The sequence below is a fragment of the Hemiscyllium ocellatum genome, unplaced genomic scaffold (assembly GCF_020745735.1).
Source record: "Hemiscyllium ocellatum isolate sHemOce1 unplaced genomic scaffold, sHemOce1.pat.X.cur. scaffold_890_pat_ctg1, whole genome shotgun sequence".
Taxonomy (NCBI): Eukaryota; Metazoa; Chordata; class Chondrichthyes; order Orectolobiformes; family Hemiscylliidae; genus Hemiscyllium; species Hemiscyllium ocellatum.
Genome location: NW_026869290.1, coordinates 155,618 through 165,640, shown reverse-complemented (window position 1 = coordinate 165,640; position 10,023 = coordinate 155,618). Strand labels below are relative to the sequence as shown.

Below are 10,023 nucleotides of genomic sequence, written 5' to 3'. Positions count from 1 at the left end.
GGGTCACAGTCTCAGAATGAAGGGCAAGCGATTCTGGAAGAATTTTCTCTCAGAGAGTGGTGAGCCTGTGGACTTGTCTCCCACAGGAAGATGCGGTTAAGACGGTTTGGGAGATACGTTCAATAGCGAGCCGGACGTGGAACTTGCAGCTAAAGTGATCCAGGGGTACGGAGAGGAAGCTGGAGTGGTCACTGAAATGGCATGTTCAGTCATGATGATCTTGAATGGTGGTGATGTCTCGAAGGGCTGAATGGAACGAGTGAGGAGTGCAGTTGCTGGAAATCAGAGTCTCGATTGGAGTGGTGCTGGAAAAACAAAGCAAGTCAGGCAGCATCCTGATTTTCCTGCTCCTCGGATGCTGCCTGACTTGAAGGGCTGAATGGCCTACTCCTGCACTTCTTTTCTATGTTTCCATGTTGAACGCATGGCTCAGAGACTGACGTGAGTTGGAAGTAAACCTGCGATTAACTGTTCGTCCTCACGATTTTATAAACATCAAGAAATTGTTGGCAAAGTGTTTCGACGTTTACAGTGGAGCTGATGCAGCGGGCAGTAAAGTCACCACCGTCCTCCAGGAGCACTGCTCTCTGATGAGGGAGCGATTGATGGGTGGAGTTGAAGCTGAGGGGACGAGCTTGAAAAGGGCAATCTTTCATGTTGAGTCCATTTGGCAGCGGGAATTGAAGCCAGGCTGCTGGATTTGTGCTTTATTCCAGGCCAGCGTATGAATCAGTTTGTCAGAAGCAGGTAACGGGAGAGCGCGTGGATCAGCAGCGGACCAAGTTTAACACAGATGGTAGGGCACAACGAAAAGGCTGTTTTACAGCAGCGGCGGATTACTTGAAAGATAGATATTCACAGAATAAAACATGAAAACAACAATAACTGATATCTTAATCATCTCCACAGAGGTAGAAGATGATCTAAAGAAAAACTCAAATTGACAACAAATCAAGATTACACATAAGCACATTCTATCTAATACCCATGTCGCAGAGCGCAAAGCCGTGCAATCCTCGGTAGTATAGTGGTTAGTATCCCCGCCTGTCACGCGGGAGACCGGGGTTCAATTCCCCGCCGGGGAGTCGGCGGCATTTTGAGAGGCACGCACCATATCTCAATGCAGGAGTGCCCAATTCAAGTCCCGTTTGCTCCAAAGGCGTGCATTCACATGTCCGAGCGGCCTGCTCTTGCCAACAAACCAAACATGTCGTAGTCTCGATTCTGCTCTCCCTGGCAAACTTGTCCTTTCATCCATTTGAGACTTCCTGCTTTTTGACCACCAATCAAAACTGCCGTTCTGGAGAAGCGTCACTGGACCACAAACGTTGACTGCTTTCTTCCCCCACTCCAGATGCTGACTTTCTCCAGCAATTTCTGTTTCCCATTCTGATTTTGTTGTTACTTCGTCCCGTCGGTGGGCATATAACTCCCACGCAAACGGAGTGCAAATGAAAACCTTTAAGCAACCGGTAGCGACAAATGAATGTCAGGTTTCCCCGCTTCCTCCCTCCCTCCAATCAAAAAGGGGTCACTCCCCCCTCAGAGTTTGGACCTGATCCTGCGATTAAGGTGACGCAACACCGTCCCCTGCTGCTGGCAGGCTGTACTACACCCACAGTGGAAAGTCCAAGTCATCTGAGTGGCATTGTCTGCTCTTCTCGATAGAAGGACAAAGCCCAGTGGCTGGGTTAACATGAAGGTCAACACAGAGGCAAGCTTGAGAAAGCACGTGCAGGAACTCCACCTACACTGTTGGCACCATAGAATCACCACAGTGTGGAAGCAGGCCATTCAGACGGACAGGTCCACACCGACCCTTCTGAAGAGAAACCCATGCAGATCCATGCTCGGCACTGAGGGATCCCAGCTGAAAATGTGTTGCTGGTCAAAGCACAGCAGGCCAGGCAGCATCTCAGGAATAGGGAATTCGACGTTTCGAGCATAAGCCCTTCAAAGTTCACCAGTTCCCAATGTTGGGGACGTCCAGAACCAGGGGTCACAGTCTCAGAATGAAGGGCAAGCGATTCTGGAAGAATTTTTCTCTCAGAGAGTGGTGAGCCTGTGGACTTGTCTCCCACAGGAAGATGCGGTTAAGACGGTTTGGGAGATACGTTCAATAGCGAGCCGGACGTGGAACTTGCAGCTAAAGTGATCCAGGGGTACGGAGAGGAAGCTGGAGTGGTCACTGAAATGGCATGTTCAGTCATGATGATCTTGAATGGTGGTGATGTCTCGAAGGGCTGAATGGAACGAGTGAGGAGTGCAGTTGCTGGAAATCAGAGTCTCGATTGGAGTGGTGCTGGAAAAACAAAGCAAGTCAGGCAGCATCCTGATTTTCCTGCTCCTCGGATGCTGCCTGACTTGAAGGGCTGAATGGCCTACTCCTGCACTTCTTTTCTATGTTTCCATGTTGAACGCATGGCTCAGAGACTGACGTGAGTTGGAAGTAAACCTGCGATTAACTGTTCGTCCTCACGATTTTATAAACATCAAGAAATTGTTGGCAAAGTGTTTCGACGTTTACAGTGGAGCTGATGCAGCGTGCAGTAAAGTCACCACCGTCCTCCAGGAGCACTGCTCTCTGATGAGGGAGCGATTGATGGGTGGGAGTTGAAGCTGAGGGGACGAGCTTGAAAAGGGCAATCTTTCATGTTGAGTCCATTTGGCAGCGGGAATTGAAGCCAGGCTGCTGGATTTGTGCTGTATTCCAGGCCAGCGTATGAATCAGTTTGTCAGAAGCAGGTAACGGGAGAGCGCGTGGATCAGCAGCGGACCAAGTTTAACACAGATGGTAGGGCACAACGAAAAGGCTGTTTTACAGCAGCGGCGGATTACTTGAAAGATAGATATTCACAGAATAAAACATGAAAACAACAATAACTGATATCTTAATCATCTCCACAGAGGTAGAAGATGATCTAAAGAAAAACTCAAATTGACAACAAATCAAGATTACACATAAGCACATTCTATCTAATACCCATGTCGCAGAGCGCAAAGCCGTGCAATCCTCGGTAGTATAGTGGTTAGTATCCCCGCCTGTCACGCGGGAGACCGGGGTTCAATTCCCCGCCGGGGAGTCGGCGGCATTTTGAGAGGCACGCACCATATCTCAATGCAGGAGTGCCCAATTCAAGTCCCGTTTGCTCCAAAGGCGTGCATTCACATGTCCGAGCGGCCTGCTCTTGCCAACAAACCAAACATGCCGTAGTCTCGATTCTGCTCTCCCTGGCAAACTTGTCCTTTCATCCATTTGAGACTTCCTGCTTTTTGACCACCAATCAAAACTGCCGTTCTGGAGAAGCGTCACTGGACCACAAACGTTGACTGCTTTCTTCCCCCACTCCAGATGCTGACTTTCTCCAGCAATTTCTGTTTCCCATTCTGATTTTGTTGTTACTTCGTCCCGTCGGTGGGCATATAACTCCCACGCAAACGGAGTGCAAATGAAAACCTTTAAGCAACCGGTAGCGACAAATGAATGTCAGGTTTCCCCGCTTCCTCCCTCCCTCCAATCAAAAAGGGGTCACTCCCCCTCAGAGTTTGGACCTGATCCTGCGATTAAGGTGACGCAACACCGTCCCCTGCTGCTGGCAGGCTGTACTACACCCACAGTGGAAAGTCCAAGTCATCTGAGTGGCATTGTCTGCTCTTCTCGATAGAAGGACAAAGCCCAGTGGCTGGGTTAACATGAAGGTCAACACAGAGGCAAGCTTGAGAAAGCACGTGCAGGAACTCAACCTACACTGTTGGCACCATAGAATCACCACAGTGTGGAAGCAGGCCATTCAGACGGACAGGTCCACACCGACCCTTCTGAAGAGAAACCCATGCAGATCCATGCTCGGCACTGAGGGATCCCAGCTGAAACTGTGTTGCTGGTCAAAGCACAGCAGGCCAGGCAGCATCTCAGGAATAGGGAATTCGACGTTTCGAGCATAAGCCCTTCAAAGTTCACCAGTTCCCAATGTTGGGGACGTCCAGAACCAGGGGTCACAGTCTCAGAATGAAGGGCAAGCGATTCTGGAAGAATTTTTCTCTCAGAGAGTGGTGAGCCTGTGGACTTGTCTCCCACAGGAAGATGCGGTTAAGACGGTTTGGGAGATACGTTCAATAGCGAGCCGGACGTGGAACTTGCAGCTAAAGTGATCCAGGGGTACGGAGAGGAAGCTGGAGTGGTCACTGAAATGGCATGTTCAGTCATGATGATCTTGAATGGTGGTGATGTCTCGAAGGGCTGAATGGAACGAGTGAGGAGTGCAGTTGCTGGAAATCAGAGTCTCGATTGGAGTGGTGCTGGAAAAACAAAGCAAGTCAGGCAGCATCCTGATTTTCCTGCTCCTCGGATGCTGCCTGACTTGAAGGGCTGAATGGCCTACTCCTGCACTTCTTTTCTATGTTTCCATGTTGAACGCATGGCTCAGAGACTGACGTGAGTTGGAAGTAAACCTGCGATTAACTGTTCGTCCTCACGATTTTATAAACATCAAGAAATTGTTGGCAAAGTGTTTCGACGTTTACAGTGGAGCTGATGCAGCGTGCAGTAAAGTCACCACCGTCCTCCAGGAGCACTGCTCTCTGATGAGGGAGCGATTGATGGGTGGGAGTTGAAGCTGAGGGGACGAGCTTGAAAAGGGCAATCTTTCATGTTGAGTCCATTTGGCAGCGGGAATTGAAGCCAGGCTGCTGGATTTGTGCTGTATTCCAGGCCAGCGTATGAATCAGTTTGTCAGAAGCAGGTAACGGGAGAGCGCGTGGATCAGCAGCGGACCAAGTTTAACACAGATGGTAGGGCACAACGAAAAGGCTGTTTTACAGCAGCGGCGGATTACTTGAAAGATAGATATTCACAGAATAAAACATGAAAACAACAATAACTGATATCTTAATCATCTCCACAGAGGTAGAAGATGATCTAAAGAAAAACTCAAATTGACAACAAATCAAGATTACACATAAGCACATTCTATCTAATACCCATGTCGCAGAGCGCAAAGCCGTGCAATCCTCGGTAGTATAGTGGTTAGTATCCCCGCCTGTCACGCGGGAGACCGGGGTTCAATTCCCCGCCGGGGAGTCGGCGGCATTTTGAGAGGCACGCACCATATCTCAATGCAGGAGTGCCCAATTCAAGTCCCGTTTGCTCCAAAGGCGTGCATTCACATGTCCGAGCGGCCTGCTCTTGCCAACAAACCAAACATGTCGTAGTCTCGATTCTGCTCTCCCTGGCAAACTTGTCCTTTCATCCATTTGAGACTTCCTGCTTTTTGACCACCAATCAAAACTGCCGTTCTGGAGAAGCGTCACTGGACCACAAACGTTGACTGCTTTCTTCCCCCACTCCAGATGCTGACTTTCTCCAGCAATTTCTGTTTCCCATTCTGATTTTGTTGTTACTTCGTCCCGTCGGTGGGCATATAACTCCCACGCAAACGGAGTGCAAATGAAAACCTTTAAGCAACCGGTAGCGACAAATGAATGTCAGGTTTCCCCGCTTCCTCCCTCCCTCCAATCAAAAAGGGGTCACTCCCCCTCAGAGTTTGGACCTGATCCTGCGATTAAGGTGACGCAACACCGTCCCCTGCTGCTGGCAGGCTGTACTACACCCACAGTGGAAAGTCCAAGTCATCTGAGTGGCATTGTCTGCTCTTCTCGATAGAAGGACAAAGCCCAGTGGCTGGGTTAACATGAAGGTCAACACAGAGGCAAGCTTGAGAAAGCACGTGCAGGAACTCCACCTACACTGTTGGCACCATAGAATCACCACAGTGTGGAAGCAGGCCATTCAGACGGACAGGTCCACACCGACCCTTCTGAAGAGAAACCCATGCAGATCCATGCTCGGCACTGAGGGATCCCAGCTGAAAATGTGTTGCTGGTCAAAGCACAGCAGGCCAGGCAGCATCTCAGGAATAGGGAATTCGACGTTTCGAGCATAAGCCCTTCAAAGTTCACCAGTTCCCAATGTTGGGGACGTCCAGAACCAGGGGTCACAGTCTCAGAATGAAGGGCAAGCGATTCTGGAAGAATTTTTCTCTCAGAGAGTGGTGAGCCTGTGGACTTGTCTCCCACAGGAAGATGCGGTTAAGACGGTTTGGGAGATACGTTCAATAGCGAGCCGGACGTGGAACTTGCAGCTAAAGTGATCCAGGGGTACGGAGAGGAAGCTGGAGTGGTCACTGAAATGGCATGTTCAGTCATGATGATCTTGAATGGTGGTGATGATGTCTCGAAGGGCTGAATGGAACGAGTGAGGAGTGCAGTTGCTGGAAATCAGAGTCTCGATTGGAGTGGTGCTGGAAAAACAAAGCAAGTCAGGCAGCATCCTGATTTTCCTGCTCCTCGGATGCTGCCTGACTTGAAGGGCTGAATGGCCTACTCCTGCACTTCTTTTCTATGTTTCCATGTTGAACGCATGGCTCAGAGACTGACGTGAGTTGGAAGTAAACCTGCGATTAACTGTTCGTCCTCACGATTTTATAAACATCAAGAAATTGTTGGCAAAGTGTTTCGACGTTTACAGTGGAGCTGATGCAGCGTGCAGTAAAGTCACCACCGTCCTCCAGGAGCACTGCTCTCTGATGAGGGAGCGATTGATGGGTGGGAGTTGAAGCTGAGGGGACGAGCTTGAAAAGGGCAATCTTTCATGTTGAGTCCATTTGGCAGCGGGAATTGAAGCCAGGCTGCTGGATTTGTGCTGTATTCCAGGCCAGCGTATGAATCAGTTTGTCAGAAGCAGGTAACGGGAGAGCGCGTGGATCAGCAGCGGACCACGTTTAACACAGATGGTAGGGCACAACGAAAAGGCTGTTTTACAGCAGCGGCGGATTACTTGAAAGATAGATATTCACAGAATAAAACATGAAAACAACAATAACTGATATCTTAATCATCTCCACAGAGGTAGAAGATGATCTAAAGAAAAACTCAAATTGACAACAAATCAAGATTACACATAAGCACATTCTATCTAATACCCATGTCGCAGAGCGCAAAGCCGTGCAATCCTCGGTAGTATAGTGGTTAGTATCCCCGCCTGTCACGCGGGAGACCGGGGTTCAATTCCCCGCCGGGGAGTCGGCGGCATTTTGAGAGGCACGCACCATATCTCAATGCAGGAGTGCCCAATTCAAGTCCCGTTTGCTCCAAAGGCGTGCATTCACATGTCCGAGCGGCCTGCTCTTGCCAACAAACCAAACATGCCGTAGTCTCGATTCTGCTCTCCCTGGCAAACTTGTCCTTTCATCCATTTGAGACTTCCTGCTTTTTGACCACCAATCAAAACTGCCGTTCTGGAGAAGCGTCACTGGACCACAAACGTTGACTGCTTTCTTCCCCCACTCCAGATGCTGACTTTCTCCAGCAATTTCTGTTTCCCATTCTGATTTTGTTGTTACTTCGTCCCGTCGGTGGGCATATAACTCCCACGCAAACGGAGTGCAAATGAAAACCTTTAAGCAACCGGTAGCGACAAATGAATGTCAGGTTTCCCCGCTTCCTCCCTCCCTCCAATCAAAAAGGGGTCACTCCCCCTCAGAGTTTGGACCTGATCCTGCGATTAAGGTGACGCAACACCGTCCCCTGCTGCTGGCAGGCTGTACTACACCCACAGTGGAAAGTCCAAGTCATCTGAGTGGCATTGTCTGCTCTTCTCGATAGAAGGACAAAGCCCAGTGGCTGGGTTAACATGAAGGTCAACACAGAGGCAAGCTTGAGAAAGCACGTGCAGGAACTCCACCTACACTGTTGGCACCATAGAATCACCACAGTGTGGAAGCAGGCCATTCAGACGGACAGGTCCACACCGACCCTTCTGAAGAGAAACCCATGCAGATCCATGCTCGGCACTGAGGGATCCCAGCTGAAAATGTGTTGCTGGTCAAAGCACAGCAGGCCAGGCAGCATCTCAGGAATAGGGAATTCGACGTTTCGAGCATAAGCCCTTCAAAGTTCACCAGTTCCCAATGTTGGGGACGTCCAGAACCAGGGGTCACAGTCTCAGAATGAAGGGCAAGCGATTCTGGAAGAATTTTTCTCTCAGAGAGTGGTGAGCCTGTGGACTTGTCTCCCACAGGAAGATGCGGTTAAGACGGTTTGGGAGATACGTTCAATAGCGAGCCGGACGTGGAACTTGCAGCTAAAGTGATCCAGGGGTACGGAGAGGAAGCTGGAGTGGTCACTGAAATGGCATGTTCAGTCATGATGATCTTGAATGGTGGTGATGATGTCTCGAAGGGCTGAATGGAACGAGTGAGGAGTGCAGTTGCTGGAAATCAGAGTCTCGATTGGAGTGGTGCTGGAAAAACAAAGCAAGTCAGGCAGCATCCTGATTTTCCTGCTCCTCGGATGCTGCCTGACTTGAAGGGCTGAATGGCCTACTCCTGCACTTCTTTTCTATGTTTCCATGTTGAACGCATGGCTCAGAGACTGACGTGAGTTGGAAGTAAACCTGCGATTAACTGTTCGTCCTCACGATTTTATAAACATCAAGAAATTGTTGGCAAAGTGTTTCGACGTTTACAGTGGAGCTGATGCAGCGTGCAGTAAAGTCACCACCGTCCTCCAGGAGCACTGCTCTCTGATGAGGGAGCGATTGATGGGTGGGAGTTGAAGCTGAGGGGACGAGCTTGAAAAGGGCAATCTTTCATGTTGAGTCCATTTGGCAGCGGGAATTGAAGCCAGGCTGCTGGATTTGTGCTGTATTCCAGGCCAGCGTATGAATCAGTTTGTCAGAAGCAGGTAACGGGAGAGCGCGTGGATCAGCAGCGGACCACGTTTAACACAGATGGTAGGGCACAACGAAAAGGCTGTTTTACAGCAGCGGCGGATTACTTGAAAGATAGATATTCACAGAATAAAACATGAAAACAACAATAACTGATATCTTAATCATCTCCACAGAGGTAGAAGATGATCTAAAGAAAAACTCAAATTGACAACAAATCAAGATTACACATAAGCACATTCTATCTAATACCCATGTCGCAGAGCGCAAAGCCGTGCAATCCTCGGTAGTATAGTGGTTAGTATCCCCGCCTGTCACGCGGGAGACCGGGGTTCAATTCCCCGCCGGGGAGTCGGCGGCATTTTGAGAGGCACGCACCATATCTCAATGCAGGAGTGCCCAATTCAAGTCCCGTTTGCTCCAAAGGCGTGCATTCACATGTCCGAGCGGCCTGCTCTTGCCAACAAACCAAACATGTCGTAGTCTCGATTCTGCTCTCCCTGGCAAACTTGTCCTTTCATCCATTTGAGACTTCCTGCTTTTTGACCACCAATCAAAACTGCCGTTCTGGAGAAGCGTCACTGGACCACAAACGTTGACTGCTTTCTTCCCCCACTCCAGATGCTGACTTTCTCCAGCAATTTCTGTTTCCCATTCTGATTTTGTTGTTACTTCGTCCCGTCGGTGGGCATATAACTCCCACGCAAACGGAGTGCAAATGAAAACCTTTAAGCAACCGGTAGCGACAAATGAATGTCAGGTTTCCCCGCTTCCTCCCTCCCTCCAATCAAAAAGGGGTCACTCCCCCTCAGAGTTTGGACCTGATCCTGCGATTAAGGTGACGCAACACCGTCCCCTGCTGCTGGCAGGCTGTACTACACCCACAGTGGAAAGTCCAAGTCATCTGAGTGGCATTGTCTGCTCTTCTCGATAGAAGGACAAAGCCCAGTGGCTGGGTTAACATGAAGGTCAACACAGAGGCAAGCTTGAGAAAGCACGTGCAGGAACTCCACCTACACTGTTGGCACCATAGAATCACCACAGTGTGGAAGCAGGCCATTCAGACGGACAGGTCCACACCGACCCTTCTGAAGAGAAACCCATGCAGATCCATGCTCGGCACTGAGGGATCCCAGCTGAAAATGTGTTGCTGGTCAAAGCACAGCAGGCCAGGCAGCATCTCAGGAATAGGGAATTCGACGTTTCGAGCATAAGCCCTTCAAAGTTCACCAGTTCCCAATGTTGGGGACGTCCAGAACCAGGGGTCACAGTCTCAGAATGAAGGGCAAGCGATT

General features: G+C 49.8%; 5 non-coding genes across 5 annotated transcripts; all 5 read left to right on the top strand.

The window, feature by feature from the left end:
• Positions 1-1,013: 1,013 nt before the first annotated feature.
• On the top strand, positions 1,014-1,085 carry trnad-guc (transfer RNA aspartic acid (anticodon GUC)). Its single transcript has one exon. It is a non-coding gene; the product is annotated as a tRNA-Asp (tRNA).
• Positions 1,086-3,011: 1,926 nt separating this feature from the next.
• trnad-guc (transfer RNA aspartic acid (anticodon GUC)) lies at positions 3,012-3,083 on the top strand. The gene has a single exon. It is a non-coding gene; the product is annotated as a tRNA-Asp (tRNA).
• A 1,925-nt stretch (positions 3,084-5,008) lies between these two features.
• On the top strand, positions 5,009-5,080 carry trnad-guc (transfer RNA aspartic acid (anticodon GUC)). Its single transcript has one exon. It is a non-coding gene; the product is annotated as a tRNA-Asp (tRNA).
• A 1,928-nt stretch (positions 5,081-7,008) lies between these two features.
• On the top strand, positions 7,009-7,080 carry trnad-guc (transfer RNA aspartic acid (anticodon GUC)). Its single transcript has one exon. It is a non-coding gene; the product is annotated as a tRNA-Asp (tRNA).
• Positions 7,081-9,008: 1,928 nt separating this feature from the next.
• On the top strand, positions 9,009-9,080 carry trnad-guc (transfer RNA aspartic acid (anticodon GUC)). Its single transcript has one exon. It is a non-coding gene; the product is annotated as a tRNA-Asp (tRNA).
• Positions 9,081-10,023: the final 943 nt, after the last annotated feature.